General features: G+C 38.3%; 1 long non-coding RNA gene across 1 annotated transcript; it reads left to right on the top strand.

Moving 5' to 3' along the window:
• The first annotated feature begins 3,718 nt into the window (after positions 1–3,718).
• Positions 3,719–8,287, top strand: LOC142071460 (uncharacterized). The gene is made up of 3 exons (XR_012667492.1): positions 3,719–3,924; positions 4,840–4,953; positions 7,330–8,287. It is a non-coding gene; the product is annotated as an uncharacterized LOC142071460 (long non-coding RNA).
• The last annotated feature ends 9,310 nt before the right edge of the window (positions 8,288–17,597 follow it).

Below are 17,597 nucleotides of genomic sequence, written 5' to 3'. Positions count from 1 at the left end.
AGCACCGGGAAGCATTTCTACTACTGTAGCCACAGGACTTCTAGTCTTGGGTCCTAGATTTCTTTGTGTACCCACCCCAAACTCTCATTGAGGTCATTGGGAGTTTAAAGGTAGGGAACAGACATGTGACATTCATTCAGGCAGTGTGGTCTAGTGGATAGAGCATTGGACTGGGACTCAGGAGTCCTGGATTCTGTTTCTGGTTCCGTTACTGGCCTGCTGGTGACTTTGGGCTAGTCACTCCCCTGCTCTGTGCCTCTGTTTACCCATCTGTAAAAATGGGGATAATGATACTGATCTGTTTCGTAAAGTATTTAGATATCTACTAGTAAGTACTGTGTCAGAGCTAGGTATTAGTATTAGTCACTCCTGCGCAGTGAGCTATCACAAGGTCCCACTTCAGTCCCACTTTAACCTTATTTTGAGGTCTTAAGTGGTGCATAGTTGGTGGATTTAGCTCTCCATACAGAGGTGAATTGAATTTCAACTGGGAAGCAGGATCTGATCTTTAATCCCTGAAATTAAAAAGGGAACACTATTTAATGGAATGGAGTTTTATAAGACGACATATGTAGATAATTAAAGAAAAATAATTATATATTTAAGAATGTAAACAAAGCACTGACCAAAGACTAGATGAACTATACAAATGTATATAATAGAGCGAAAAGTTTATAATATTCTGGAATGTTGTTCATGCTACTATTAAAAAACGGTGAGAAAATATATTCAGTTACTTTCTGTTTTCCCCCCATTTGAACAGATGGCAATTCATATCTCAAATTGGTTTTTTTAGCTACTTCACATATTATTAATCAGTACAATATGCTTTTTTAAAAAATAAACCACACTCAGGAATTTCTGCAGAGGCTACACGATTTCTCAAGTAGAGCAGAAAAACAAGAGTTTACAAATGCTGCTGTAGTCTGAGGACAAGCATAGTTTAATTATTTGTCTGAAGGAGTTGAAAATGTTTTGTTAAAAATTCTCATCAATTTCTTATTTAAAAATATTTCTAATTCTGGAGAACACAAACCACATAGCATAGCAACTGTAACGGTCTAGATTTAAGACTCTGTTTCAGCTGGCTGCTTACTTGGCAGAAAAAATGTGTTTTTGTAAGAGATGAATATTCTTTATTTAAGTGTATAATAATAAGCATAGGTTGGCATAGAGGGAAGTAAAGAAATATTCAACAGTTCTATTTTGGGAAGCTTTGGTGCTTTACAATGAAAACTGTTAGTACTGCATATATTGGAAAATTCTCACCACTGCTTCAGTGGTTTTCTCAAAACCTGTTAAATTACATGAGTGTAGAAATAAGGAAGGGTTTTTTTATTACTATTAATTGACACTCATTTTTAGCTGGCGTGTGCTGGCAGGTCTTCCAAACAAACCTTAGACTTCATAAGACAGCTTAGATCTGAAAGTTTTGAAAATGTTCTAAATCTTTGTAACATCGCAGAGAGAAAGTGTAATACTAAAGTGATAAAAAATTACATTCAGTGTAATTCACAGTTTCTGCCTTTTTTTTTACTATCTATAGACCTAAATCAAAACAAATTCCTCAAAACAAAAAGAAACATATTTTCAGACACTTTTTTTCATTAAATAGTATGTCTGTCATAGACCTATGTACTGTCATCTGTTTGTCCATTTCATTTCTCCATTGCTTACACACCCAAAAGTGTGGGTGAGCAATTATTATATAACTGCTCCTGATGTATGTGGTATATATGTGTATGAGATTATATCTCTCTAATATGGAAAAATATAAAAACTAATGGTATGAGATGAACATGATTATATTGAAATTCTTAGGAAGAAACATAAAGTTATTAATATAAATGAAATAAACATTGTCCGGGTAATTAAGGGACATGGGGATATTAACACATGGATACACAATGTATCTAAACCATAAAATCCATTATGGATATTATTAAAAATGTAGTTCACAATGCAAAAATGACTGGCAAACAAACAAAGATAGCTTAACATTATTACTTCTGTTACAAATTTTTCCTTGATCTTGAGGAAGTTGTATTAGATTTAATAATGTAATTTTCAGGTAGGAGAATGGTAAGGAAAAATATATACCTTATACATACATGTATGTATGCCAACGTATATAACATAACAGTACCCACTGTTCAAGTGAAAGGGAAATTCAGGGAGCCCTTTTGACCTGGTTTCATATGAAGTCTAATTGTTTTGTAATTAAAATCCCAGTTGTCATTAAGGAAGGTTTCTTTGATTTGTCTGGTAGACTCAAAAGTGTGCACAGAACAAACAGAGAGGGAAAAGAACCACACCCAGTTTATCCTGGTTACAAAAACAAGATGCTGCGAGGATCAAAAGAGAGGTGTGTTTTTTAGAGGGAGTGAGCTACAGTTGGAGATGACGGGCCAAATTTTGCCCTGGGGTAAATGAGTGCACCTGCTTCCACCAGGGCTGAATTTGGCTCACATGTATATTTCCCAGCGTCACAGAAAGGGTTAGTTACACAAGCTGTCATATTGCATAAACAGATTCTCCTCTTTAATACAATTAATTAGATTCTGAGCTTTATAGAGTGATGACCACTGACCCTCTGCATGCCTACTGTGCACAAAGCCAGGAGCAAAAAGGAGGAAGAAACATAAACCAAGCCGAAACATTAAAACAGCTGCAATCACATGAAATACAGGGGGAAGAAACGCCTTTTCCAAAAACAAAACAAAACAACAACAAAACTCAGGGCTGGAGACGCTGGTTTGTTTGCTTTAGAGAAGTTACACAGAGTAGCTCCTTTTTTATTCTGTTGATTGTGTTGCACCAGGTGTAGTCAGACTAATGCAGTAGGGACTTCTGGAGAGCAAGCCCAAGCTGCAAGGACGCTCACAATGCAGGCCCCCCCCCCCAAAAAAAATGCAAGATAAATTCTTCAATAAAATGTGTGTGGGTTCGGGGAAACGTCCCCTGCAAAATATAACAACGGGGACTGTAGATTCAAGTTTGCAGGGTAAACTCTTCAATAAGCATTTGTAGGAAGGGAGGGGTTCCCCCCTTTCTCTGTGGATTTATAGCTACATGACAATATAATTGAGTAATTCCTGATGGAAAGGGGAAATGTCAAAGAAATCCAACCACTAACATCAGCCCAACAGCCATTCACGAGTTGTGTTTTTATTTTTATTTTCAGAATAAAGGAAAAAATCGACAGGATGTTTCCAGTTAAAGGTGATCCAGGCAAAAGCAGAGATGGGAGGTTTGGGTGGGGAGATGTGAAATGCAAGAAGTCAAGCTTCTGCGTGGAGAAGAAAATAAGAAAATGAAGCAGAACTACAGAAATGACAAAGTGTTGAGTGCTGATTTATTGCAGAAGCCTCTGGTCATTTCCATATATTGAAATGCGCCCAAGCGGCCAGTCAGTCAATTTCCTTTGAGCTGCTGCTGCTGTCCATGGGCTGCCCACGTGATCTTTCCCTTTCCCCCCCAGACTCTAAAGCTCCCAGCCCCGATCAAGACAAGAAGGGGGTGGGGGGGAGAAGTCTGCTGGAGAAAGGACGATCAATGTAATATGTGATTTAGAAAATAAAATAGCCGTGAACTCTGGTAGGGAAGGGTGGGGAATAGAGAGAAGTGGCTTTACAGGAAGATCAATTCAAAGAATCACACCCAGTTGCCTGTCTCTTTCTTTTAAACTACTCTAAAGGGGACGCAAAATTGTCTTAAACTGTATGCAGAGAAATAGAGCTCTACGCAGTTTTCAGATTGGTTTCCATGCTTGTGTGTGTGTTTGATGTAAGGGAAATGAGCCTCATCTGAAAGCTGGTTTGCTAAGGCTTCTTCATGCATTTTTTTTTTATCTTGGATTAAAAAAAAATCCAGTGAGTTGAAAAAAAAATCAAATCAAATCGAATTGTGAAGCGTTCAATCTGTGTAAGTAGCGGGCTTTATAATTTCCAGGTGCTGGGGAAAGCCGTTGTTTTATAGCTTATCCATTCCTGCTGGGGGGGCGGAGGGGGGTTGAATGAAACATCAAATCACAAACCTCTATATGGGTTTATGATTGCATAAGAGGCTTGATCATTTCCATAGATTGAAATGTGCTGTCCTTTCCGAGACTGCCCAGCCCTTGGAGGGAGACGAGGCACTCGATTCTGCCTTGATCAATGTTGACTATGAAGCAAGAAGAAGGGGCTGGGGGGGGGGGGGAACAGGCTGGCACCAGATGGAGCAGGGTCTAGGGAAAGGTCAAGGTTAGCTCAGGCTGCTATTGAATCGGTTGCAGCCTCACAGATAGATCTCTGCCTCGGAGGCACCCACTGGGGCTTCTCAAAATCAAATCTAATAGAAAAGGCAGTCACAGAATGAAATCGCTTCATCTGAATGCTAAAATTGTTATTAGGCTACATTAGAGAGATATAAGGCACGTGATTGCCAAAAAAGGAAGCATGCCTAGCAGTTTGTGCTTGAAATAAAAGCCGTGAATATGTTGATAACATCAGCAATGTGCCAGTATAATAGATAGAGAGAGAGAGGGAGAGACATGTGTGTATAAAAATCAGATTAACATATGCAGCTTATATATATATAGAACTACACTACTAGTGAGTCATGCAATAGACTGAAGAGGAGTCCTAATGGCTACTGCAAATCTTTGAATTCAGATCTTGGTGGCAGAAGTTTGCGTTAGCAAGGATGGTTGGTGTGTGGTACAGTGTGCCTGTGCCTTCAGTCAGCATTTTGTGCAGCGCATGCTGGTGTGGTCCTTTGATTATTAAATCATCCTGATGGGACAAGCACAACCAAAATGTTGTTGAGGGCCATTCTTTTCTCCTGTAATTTTCTCAGACAAAACTCTCTCCACAAGAAAATTTAATCAGGTGAACACAACATTTATACTGAAGCAAACATACCCATGTCTGTTTGGAATCGTAGTGATGGCAGTGGCTTTTCAAGATCAAAGTGAGTTCTTTCCAATTATAATTATGTCTTGCACATTAATGATTCTTTAACCTACAGCACAGCCATATCTTAAAGAAGGATTTAGTCTTGTAAAATAAATGCTGGCTACACTAGATTAAACATGATGACTGCACTCCAAGGGTTAATAAATTTAGAATTAACAGATCATCCCAGCTTGATACAGCTACTATAGATGATTTAATATGCAGCCTAAGCAGGTTGACAGTCAGCTCACAGATGCAGATAAGATCAAACAGTCTCTTGATTCAATAGATTGAATGGTTGTACTGAGTGTCTGGAAGGTGAGTGACAGTATTTGTATGGCGGGGTTCTGGTAAAGAGGGCCTTCGATTCCCAACTGCTGTGTAGTGCACTGGTTTTCTTTCTCTAACAGTCAACCTTTTCCAGCAATCAACCCTGGAGTTAGCATGAGAAAAAATCCCTCAAATATAGTTCAGGAGACTTATTTGAAGTTTTCAGTAATGGAAAGTCATAGTAATAATTATAACTGTTAGTAGCTTTATCTATAATTCAAATTCATTCTATATGGATAATGCTGTCACCACCACTCCAACACCCAGAAAAGTCTATCTATCTAGCTACACTAAAATAGCCTTGAATATCAGGCTTAAACCCACAGAGACAAGGAAAATCAGAGGTAAGGCTGGAATTCCAGGTTGTCACTCTTAACTCACTCTCTAGTGCCTATCTGTTGCAATATGTTACTGAATAGCATCACATATGAGTCTGAGGCTTCTGCTATACTGAAGCAAAATGGGAGCCACCTTAAGTATAGAATACCAGCCTGCTCTTTCAATTTTCTTCCCTTTGTGGATTAAAATTTAAGGATCTGAATTACATGTAGTTTTTGTGGTTTAAATTCTCTCTCTTTTCCCTTTGCTGTAGCATTTAAACAAAAACATAAAATTATGCTCATAGAAATTGGTGAGCAATGACATGATAGACTGGTCTATAACAATTTTTATTATTTGAAAAAGAGTAAGAGCTCCTCCTGAACCATTAGACTCTGTCATGCGAACACATTTCCAGGCAATTTTTAAAATGCATATGGTGTATTTAATAGACTGTCATGGGTCTTTAATTGTATCATGTTATTCCATGATATGGAATCACCACAATGTTAAGATAGATATTTGTAATAAAGTTAGTGCCCATCTACTGTAGCCAATTCCTAACACTTATAACTTAGTTACATCATTTAGATATGTTTTAAAAAATACTAGAATACTTAGTCCACCTTCTGGACTCATGACCTGCAAAAATTCACTTTAACAAACAAAGCCATTTTTAAGGTAATAACGGGGGGGAGGAGGGAGGGAATCATCTGAAAGTCATAAGATTTTTTCTCTTCCATGTTTTAACTTCTAAATGTATGTTTGTAAATTTTTAAAAATGAATTATATACTTGATTTAAATTTCTCTTCAGTACAGGAGCAAATGACTAAAGTGAACCAGTCAAAATCTGAATTAAAAAAGATAGGGTTTTATATTTTGTTTTCATGGCAATGTGATTATAGAGCCATATGCAAATATAGTCAGATTTTATGAGTAGGTACATAACACAGAAAAAAAACGTTACATTCCTTGTACTAATCTACATCTATGAGAACCTTTAAGATGAGTACATCAGGATAGGGAGATATCAGATAGATTTGTAATTAGAAAAAGGTGATATCAAACTGTCAGAAGTTTTTGAGTACCTGGTGTATAAGGTGAAATACTACACTTTGTAAGAAAATAATATAATATATATGAACAAATAAGAGAGAGAGAGAGAGGGAGACAGTAAATCCAGATATTTGTAAGAAAATTAGTAAAATTTAAAAAAAAGGATAAATAAATCAATCCTTCCCCTGCTAAAATCTTGTTAAGGTTTTGCCCAGAGCAAATATTTATAGCTGAATTCTGAACCTCTGAAAAAGAGAGCTGATAATGGAAATGCAGGCAGACCTTTAACTATAGCAATGCCAGTGGACACTGCTGTAAAATCTATATATTTACCCATGTTTGAATGCTTTAAGATTTTGCTCTCCTTTTCCTGGACAACTTGTGAGTGCAGCAGGGGGCACCACAAACATACAAATTACTTGGAATGAAGAGCTCCAGCACGCTCATGTTTCCTACTACTTGAAGGCGGAACCACTGAAACCAGTTATCTCTCAGTAATTTGCATATTTATGGTACCTCCTGTAGTTTTCTGTGATTGCTTTACAGTCAGGAAAGGTAACCGAAAAATATATATCCTCCTTTAAAAAAACGAAACAGTATTATACATGAACAGTGGCTCTGATACAAGTCTATTCCTTGTAAAGTCCATGGCATGAAATTTATTTACCAAACGTTTTTTCATTTTAGGATTCGAAGGGAGTATTTTGAAAGTTACAAGGCTGAAGACCCACGGTCCATGATGTTATGAAAATTGTTGTAGAAAAGCACTTGTCATTTGAGGGGAAAATAATTAGCCTCGCCATATTTGCTGAATGTATGCATCTAAGGAAGAAGGCAATCCTTGGAGAATGGAAAACGCATTCAACAGACACTTAAAAAGTATAGTGCTACGGTACATATATTTTTTTAGTCCCACTCATAAGCAACGGTAAAAATATGCAGTACAACTTTGAATATAAAAGCTAATTAGGTCTCAATAGAGAATAGTTTCATTTTTATTGGCTCTGAGTACTAAGGCTGACTCAGATACACCTTGTTTCTCAGACACTTTTGGCCTTCTTTGTAGAAAGAACATCCATTGCTGCATAAGTTCAAACATCTTTAGTTCTGGATGATAGATTAATTACATGGCCATTAGGTCTTTAACTCCCCACCCCTGCTTGTGCTAAGGTGCAGTTTTTATTGTCTTTTTCTAGGGGCTTTAGAGTACTGGATGGCTGATTTTACTGGGCCGTACGTGCCATTCATTTTAAGAGTGAACTCCTCCCTGATTTCAGTGAGGAGTTATGTCTAAAGACTGATGGTGAGAAATGGTATATATTCCATATTTCTCTTAGGTTTTTCTATAACACCCCTCACCATGGTATATACGTGCTGATATATAAGCCGCAATACCTACATACAATGCTGCCAGGTAAAGCTAGAGTGACAGCCTTAACTGTGAATGTACTTGTTTTAGTATGATGAAATCTAAACTTTAAAATTATATTTAGTGCAGTTTTTGTATTTAATTGACATTGCTTTCTTAAATGCTAGGATACAATTACTCACAGAACAATAGTTAGCATATAAGTAACACTGTTAACCACATTATTCTCACTGTACATCAGCTTTCTGTGTAATATTATGCAGTAAACTTTTGTATTATTTGATTCAAATACAATCTTATTCAGACTAATGGCTGAGGCATCCTTTTCACTGCAGTCAGAATTTGTCTATATAGTAAAAATTATATGTACTATCAATAAGAAATGGTGACATAACTGTCCAAACTGATCAGGGAAAGATGCTCTTATCACATTATTCACCATCAATCATATTATACTTTGCTGCCACATCGTTCTGTGCAACATTAGGCTACATATCCGTATTTTATTCTGCCTCTAGAAAGGCACATTAAAATTATTATTGCAAGCATTCTATTATTTCATATGTAACTTTGTACATAAAAAGCAGCTGACATTAGTATTGCACAGAAAAATATTATATAGTATGAATAATATCTTTGCAGCTACTTTTTCAAACTTTTTTTTTAATTCAGAAGAAAGGTCTCAACTCATAGCTATAACTAATTCTCTGGTTACGGTCTAGATTTTGGCACAATATATTTTAAACTCTGAGAAATGTGTGTGTTTCTCTTCTACCACTCTATAAACTAACTGTGGCCTTAAAGATTAACACTTTAAAAAATCATGTATAGGCTGGCCATTTGTGTTCTACATTTCAACACAATGTTATTTTAAATCACGGAAACACTAAGCTTTAAAAATCAGGTGAATAAGGCATATTAACATCGAGCTAAGGCCCCAATCCAACACATGCTTAATTTTAAGTATGTAAATACTGCTTGTGTGCATTAAGATAAGCACATGCTTAAGTGTTTTTTCTGGGTCATGGCCAAAACTCTTGTCATGCTGTACCAAGCCCGAGGAGACTTTCTCCACACTGGGTAGATCCATAAGGTTTATTAGAAGAAGCAATCCTTTCCTCCCACACTTTTGCCCTGGCCTCCACCCAAACATAGCCGTGCCAGGACACACAGGGAGCCCCACCCCCCGTCCCAGACCTGGACTCTACAGTACACAAGATGGCATCCTCAAATCTTGTCCCCGCCCTGTGCAGCTGAAGAACTTTTTGGTTTTTGTTTGCTGAAACTTGCATTTGGAGCTTGGGATAACTGAATGATTTTTGTCACCCTACAAAAGAGTTTGAAAAAAGCTGTTTAAGATCCAGGTCCTTAGTGCAGAAGAGGATACAGGTGACTTTATATTTTAAAACAAAATAGTTGAAAATCAGTTCCTCCTCTTCTTACTCCTGACTACTACAGGGTTCTCTGTTTCCCCACAGGAGCTAGTTATGTCTCAACCACCCACATACCTGAGCATGTGTTGTCATATGCAGGGCTACTCCTTGTGGCTAGGAATAGCCAATTCATACAGAATTTCTGGTGAGCAGATAATTAATCCGGTGATCAGTAATTGCACCACATGTTTTACTGGGTAGCTCAGGTCTTGCTCAGTGTTGACTCAGCTCTCCTACCTTTTAACCTCTGAAACAGGGCAGGAGGGGGATGTTGTAGTTGGAGAGTGGGGATGTCAGGACCAGTGTCAACAGTTCCACATGCTGTTCCATTGTGCTAGCCATCTCTGACCTTGGGATTTACTATTACGCTGTAGCAGGAGTAAGTGCATATGTGGAGCAGTAGGTGTAACAACAATTGTTGTCAGTGGTTACTCACCCCTTCCATGTGGCTGAGGTCTCACCTTTGTCACACCGACCCAGATCAGGTGATTGGAACCAGTAAATAAAGTCGAGTTTTTACCAGAATGCCTATGTGTGAAATGTAGGAGTCAAATGTTAGGTACTGTTGGATTTCTACTACTGCTACTGTCTGTTCTTAAAGTTACAAGGTGTGCCAAGTTTAAGGATTATCAATGTCATCAGATTGGTGGCCCACTGCACATTTAAAGAAAAGTTGACCTACTGTTCGTTCCCACTTTGGGTGCAATTTGTGTACCTGTTATGGCTCTGGTTTTGCTGTTATATTGGGCAAGATTTCTTTATAGTAGTTGGTAATAATTGTGCTAGCTATACTATGTGCTAGTTAGGAAAATCCTCCCATTTAACAGCTAAAGTCAGAAACCTAATGGAGAAAAATACTTGCATACATTATCCATTCTCCGTGTTAGGTATGTGCTTAGGTACGTGGCTGAATTGGGGCCTGAGTGCACAATGACTTCAGGACCAAGCTCTTAGTAGTTGTTATCATCAGTTTTGCAAGGCAAAAAGATAGGGCTGTATACTATTCTTGATCAGCAGTGGAGTTGATGTCAAGTGGAGTTACATGAGCAGGTCAAGAACAATGTACAAGAGGGCCATGATCCTGATCATACGTCTTGGCAGATAAGCAAAGGAGGAACTGACTTTATAATATTTAGTTTTAGAATTATGTATACATTTTAAATGCTACAAATGTAGAACCCAGAACTACAGTCTGACTCTTGACCTGGGGGCAAAACTCCAACTGAAATCTATGTTCCTCAGTCAGGACTGCAGGGTTAGGCTCATATTTTGTAATTGTTTGGGGAATCTCCAACGGAGGATCCGTGAATTGAAGGGTTGCATGGTCTGGCCCTGGAACGGGATGTTGTTGTTAAATTTTTGCAGCTCATCTTTCAAAAAAATCTTATCTTGGTCTGGCAGTCCTTGTCCATATGTAGTTTCATTGTCAGCTGGCTTTATCACAGGGGTTTTAAAAAAAAATCTCCACCAAAACTAGCCATCTGTATGTAGAGTTTAAGCATGATGTGATTTGAAATTACCGAGATAAAAATCACCCTAGGAGACAGAGGTTTATAAATGAAAAATAAAAATATTACTGTGAGTAATTCACAGTAAAACTCCTTATAACAAAAAGCAGTACAAGTTATGTATATACTCAGTGTTCAAAGTCAAATACCTCAACCATTGCAAAAATGTTTCAAAATGCCCAAAAGGTATTGGGCTCTGCACATGATGATTGTCCTAATGCCAAGGTATATCTGGGACTTACTTCCATATGTTCAGGAAATACAAGAAGATCAAAAGATTCTAGGAAATTGTTAACATAGATAAACAAAGTGACCAGTGCTGTCTGGGATATATCCCTGGTCCTCACTATCCTTGTCATATGTATAAATGATCAAGTTGACCTACTCACAGTAGGTATTGTGCCAGAAATATATTTCAGATTGTTGGCTCAGTGAGCACCTGCCCTCTTTGGCACTATGTTATAAATTGGTCTGAGAGATGCTATCTTTGGAATATAGCACAATGTAATTGATGTACAAAGTGGATAAGTTTTATGAGATTTCATTTCCTCTTATGCAAGCCACTTACATTCTTTATCCAGCATGCTTAGAAGTCTCTCCTTTATGATAGATATAACTAAGATTTCTCTTTCACATTCGTTCCCTCCTTCTGTATGTACATCTGAATGTATAAATTCATGTATCCATTCACAATAACCCCTTTGATGGTGTCACAGTTTTAACTTATACCTATACTCTGAAGCCAGTAGAAATTTTCATCATAACAAAAAGTTGCATTCCAAACAAAGTCCTAACTGCCTATGAAGTTTCTGTTAGAAAACAAATCATAGGCTCGATGTGGGTAAAAGAAAAAAAAGTGTCTGAAACCATTACAAATCATGCTGTGATGCTCTGTAAACCAAAAAACTGGTTAGCCAAATTATTTGTAAAACGATTTCACATATGGTCTGACAGTTTGTATCCCAAGTTTCAGCTCACTACAATTTAAACTGCCAAGATATAACCTCTTAAAGTTGGGGGTTATAACAGAAACACTGACAGACCTTAACTATTGTGCTTCTATAGTTATGAAAACTCAGCTATTTCATTATGACAGTAGCTGGCAGTGGTGCTATGATTAAGAGTCTGTCAGCATTTATATTATAAACCCAAATTTTAAGAGGTTTTAAACTCCGATTTGTTTGAAATAATGTTGGGTTGAAAGCTGGTATACAAAATGTTAGAGCGGATATGATTTTAAAATGTTTAAAAACATTTTTTGTACAAAAGATTTACAAATATCTTCAGTGGCTGGAGGAGCATAGAATAAAATCATGCTGTAGATAAAACCAAATGTTTGATAAAAAAGAAATTTTAATAGCATTTCTTCTGTCTTTACCATCATTGGTGACTTCCCTGCACATGTGTGTGCATATACCCACACCCACATTTTTTTTAAAGTTTGGAAGCAAAGTTATATAATGTTGAAAGGCTGATTTATGATTAACTTTATTAGTGCTATTTAACATTAATTTTCAATAGTACCCAGAGGATCAGGATCAGGGCTCCATTGTGCTGGATGCTGTACAAATAGGAACACAGGCTGAAATCCTGACCCCATTGACTTCACTGGAGCCAGGATTTCACCCAGGAGCCCAGATGCTTGAGGAACTTACAAGGAAAATCTTATAGCCTAACAATTAGTACATAAGCTTGTGATCCTGCAAATGCTTACTACTGCATGCTTTGCCTGGTAGTAAGCTTTGCAGGTTCCAGAACTAACTTTGTAATTTTATTGTAAAAAAATATATCAGTGTTCCTTACTATGGAAGGAGAATATTCATAATATTTCTATAATTTATAATTCCATTGACTTCACTGAGAGTTAGTTTTGTACTGTAGGTGTTCCACTTACATTGTATCTGGCCTGATTCACCCGCAGATCAACAAGGCCCAGGGAAATATTTTTTACCTTATCCTGCTATATAATGACTATGTCTATTTACGCAAAACTCCTGCTGAATGCAAGGGGAGCTTGGTGCCATTTTGTAATAGCTCCCTTGACATTGTGTTTGATCCTAATGATGTAATATGATGTCAGCAGAAGTGTCTCATACCATGTATAGATTGTAATAATTCAGGTGAAGCCTAAAAACAATAACATTTGCATAGGACTCTTGGGGCCTGCTGCTGCTGCACTCACTGTGCACACCAGTCTTCCATTCAGTGAATGGGTGCAAAGAAAGCAGGATTAAGACCATGGTTTATTAACTGTACAGTATTTCTTCACATCTTTAGGCCCTGATCCTGCAACATGTAGCATCTGAGCAGAGTGTGGTGCACATGAGAGCCTTGTGCAAGAAGTTGGGAAATCAAGACCATAGACTAAGCTCTTAGAAGAAGGGGTGTGTATGTGTGTGTGTTTTCATAGTAAAAATAAGTACTATTTATTTAATAAGTATTTATTTTGTAGAATAAGCATTATTATTAATTATAGGACCTAGAGACCCCAACTGAGACTGGACAGCAAGTCAACAGCAGACCCAGCAACAGAAGTCAGAATTCCTGACTTCCAGTGATAGTGCCCTGTCCACTACTTCACTGAAGAAGCTCCCTTTCTTAATTAGCCATGGATGCTTATTACAAAATTATAACATAAATAAAACAATAAGGAGAAGGGGTGTTACTGCGTGTTTTTTGGGTTTTGCCCCTCTCTAATTTCTCAGCATTTCTAATGCAACTATCACCTATTTTTAACAGTTGTAAAGTACCATGTTCACTTGCTTCCTTTGTTAATTGGCTCACTATTGACTTAACAATAGGTGCGAAAAAGGCTAAGATGCTTTAAAAGTACCCAGATACTATGAAAAAAGAACAGGAGTACTTGTGGCACCTTAGAGACCAACAAATTTGTGACAGGCACTTTCGAAATGCTGATTAGATAAAGTACTGTACAAAATAATAACATTGCATAGGGTGCAAAGGAGCTATAGATAGGGTACAATGTCTTAGCTCCCATCTCCTTTCTAATGTATATCACAAAACAAACAAAACTACATTATAACCCCCCTACCATTAATTAAAATAGGGCATGGTTTTGTTTAAGGGGAGTTTTTCCATTGACTTCACTGAAAGTCCTAAAATGAGTCCCTAGATAGACAAAGATGAGTAAATGTATCTATGGCTCAGTTCTGCATGGTGGCCTGATCCTGCAAAGCATTTAAGCACATGCTTATCTTCTTTAAGCACATGGACAGTCCCAATGAAGTCAACTCAACCACTGTGGGACTATTACCTGCTTAAAGTTAAGTAGTATAGTGGTAGCCCTGTGGGTCCCAGGATATTAGAGAAACAAGGAGGGTGAGGCAATATCTGTTAGTGGACCAGCTTCTCTTGCTCAGCAACAGAAGTTGGTCCAATATAAGACATTATCTCGCCCACCTTGTCTCTCTAAAGTTAAGCATGCATTAAAATGGTTTGAAGGACTGCAGCCAGAGTGCTCAGCACCTTGCAGGAACCAGGCCCATCTGAGTAAAACTGCCTTTCGTGTCCTCGCTCAGGCTTCTGTGCTTAGGGGGTATGTGGGTGACCTTACTAACATTTGCTGCAAAAACATGGGCACAGTCAGCGGGGTGAATTAAGGGTAAGATTTCAATGTTTCAGTTCAGTTCAATGAAACTTCATTGGCGTGACAAACTACACAGCATTTAAATTGGTTAGTCTCTAAGGTGCCACAAGTACTCCTTTTCTTTTAGCATTACCAAAGACACTCCCCCCCCCCGCCCACCTTGGAGAGATCCTCAGGTCTTTATCAGAGGCAAACCCACCTAAAATAGGGTTAGAGACTATATTTGGGGTTAGATCCCCTGTGTCCATTTGGCATTTAAACTCTGAGTGTGAACAGCTTTGCTTTGGTAGGGTTTAAGTGTGAGTCCCTTAAGTTATTGTGACATGTTGGATTTTGTGGTGGGGGCCAGGGGGGTGTTGGTTTTTAAAAAATTTTTAGTAGTGTCTCAGGACCAGGTGCAGATCACAGAATAAGTAGGTCACATGTAGATGGTGGCATGCACCTCTGAAAGGAGATTACAGGTACCAGAAAAGTCTGGTCTCCAGATTCAATAGGCAGGAACAGATTATATGTGTTTATTTATGTATTTTAAGTCAATAAAGGTGTTGGCTCTAAAGGCAGACAGTGCCTAGTGTATTTTAATCTTGTCATTTCCATCGAGATGGACCTTTAACCCGTTCCAACCTGAATCCCAACCAGACAATTCCCCAGCACTAGTATTGTGGCTGTACTAAGATCCCTTGCAGGAGCTGTTTGTTGACCACATTCACGTTCAGAGCCCTGAAGCTAAAAGCACTTTACACCATAAAATAAAAGCACTGTCTTTTTTTCTAAAAGGTTACGTCTGGAGGCCACGCTGCTCATACTTCATACAGAAAACTACTGAAAGGGCTATGAAATCCTGTATGATTTACACTCTCTCTCAGTGCATTAGGATATAGATCTACTCGACTCTAAAAATACTGTGGAGTTTCTAACCGACCTGAATATATGTGCATTATTTCAGAAAGTCTGTTAGAAAACTTGTCAACACATTATAAAGCATAAACCAGGACTTGGCCATTAAATACAGCCATCAGAGACAGAATATATATTGCAGGAAGTGCTGAGAAAAGTCCTTGCGCTCAAAAAAGGTCTATTAGCTAAGAGTTTACACACATTACACCAAACGGTTTAGGGAGAGCCCATGGACCATAATTACAAGGCATAAAAGGAATCAGTAAAGGCTTTACAACCCCAAACGCAGTTAACTGGACTGCCAGAAAAATATTTTTAACATTGTCATAATTTATTACCCATCAAGCGTCACATCAAGGATTGTAATAGTTATGTTGTCCCCACGTGTTCTAGTTAAACTACCCCTTTCACTCCTCCTACCTCCCAAAATCCGCCTGCATCGTTAATTTGTGGTGATATAATATTTAAAAAATGTCTCCTGACTCCTTTTCTTTCTTGAGTTTAGTTACCTTGCTGAAATCACATGGCTATGCAAAGTGATGGGGAGAAAAGAGAGAGAAACGCAATTGTGATCAAATGCCAATATTAATTACAATCCAGACGAGATGAAATATTGTTTTAGGGGGAAAGACTTTCCATTGAAATCGAGGATTTTATGATGCTGAAATCAAGTGTATGCTAATGGTGGAAACCGTCTAGCTGCCACTCACAAAAGCATCTGTAAAATTGGCTTTTTAATGTATGTTTTAAGATGTGGTTTAGGAAGTCACCTCTGGAATCTAACGCATAGTGCAATAATAAAACAGATCTAGTTGTAACTAAGTGCTTAATTTCCTATGGTTCTAAAAAGAAAATCAATAAAATGTTGCCGGTTATTTATTGGAAATAACCACAGATAGGTATTCTGATGGGTAGGTTGGCTTTAGAGAGCGCACAACTGCGTAATGAATTGTAATTCAGAAGACTGTTAAGTATGAACCACAGAACCTTTCAGGGATAATAAAGTCATTACTTTTTACACTGCAGCCACCTTGAAAAGCTTTATACACGCTATTATATATAAATCAAATCACATATGTATCTACAAGTACACACACGCCTATTTATATACGTTCTGTAAAGGAACGTATGTTTAGATACAGAAGTACCACCTCTGAATTGCAGTGTGATACCAAAAGAATGAGGCAGGTTGCTATTGTCACCTGAAATTATTTTTATTTTAAAAAACCCTCATACAGAATACTATTTACTTTCTGCCTGTCCGCTCCCCCATATCTCCCCCCGCCCCAAAGCAGAGAAATTAGATTCATTTATAGCTTGAAGGAGTCTATTTAAATAGGAGCAAGACAAAAATAGATAGTGGTGTAAGACAGATGCTGACCTACTCCGAAGAGCCCATGGCATAGAGGAAATCGTGTCAGGTAGGTGGTTACAGAGCCTTACTGCAAATGAATCCTGCGTCTTCACAGGCTTTGGGGATTCATTTTTTATTTACATGGGGGGGGGGGGGAAAGAAACACCCTCATAGTGGTGAGCATCAACCCCTCCTTTTCCTTTTCAGAATCACTCACTCCACTGCGCGTTATAGGAACACACTCGTTTTAATAGGGTTAAAACTTTACCCGCGGAAGCTAGAGTGTGAAAGCAGGATTAGCAGTTGCATCTCTCTCGCTGTAGGTAGCTATAAAATGAAGCTGGACCATAAAACTGTGGTAAAGTGTGTGTGTGTGTGTGTGTGTGTGTGTGTGTGTATAAAAACCAAACAAAAGCAAGTTAAAGTGCACAACCGACACCTCTTGGCTGAAGAGTACGATGATAAGGAAAGTGCAATAATAAAACAGATCTTGAGGAGGAGGCTATTGCGTTTCATGACAGGGGAGAGATCACCTCTAAGTAGTTCGATGGATTCACCTGCAGCTCTTGATCAGTCCCTTTGAAGCCGCCTGGCACACACCCCCTACCTGCCTCACTTCCCCTCACTCCTCGCCTAGACAGCCCGGGAAAGCAGCCGCGATGCTGGAGGAAGTTGAGGCTTTAAGGGATGTTTGCGAATAAACTTCAGATTGTAGGGGGTGCTATTGCTGTACCGTTGACGTGAAACTGAAAGTATCCCACACCCGAATGAAACAGACCTGTGACAA

Source organism: Caretta caretta, chromosome 3 (genome assembly GCF_965140235.1).
Source record: "Caretta caretta isolate rCarCar2 chromosome 3, rCarCar1.hap1, whole genome shotgun sequence".
Taxonomy (NCBI): Eukaryota; Metazoa; Chordata; order Testudines; family Cheloniidae; genus Caretta; species Caretta caretta.
Note: the sequence above shows the minus strand (reverse complement) of the source record. Positions and strands in the feature narration are given on the sequence as shown.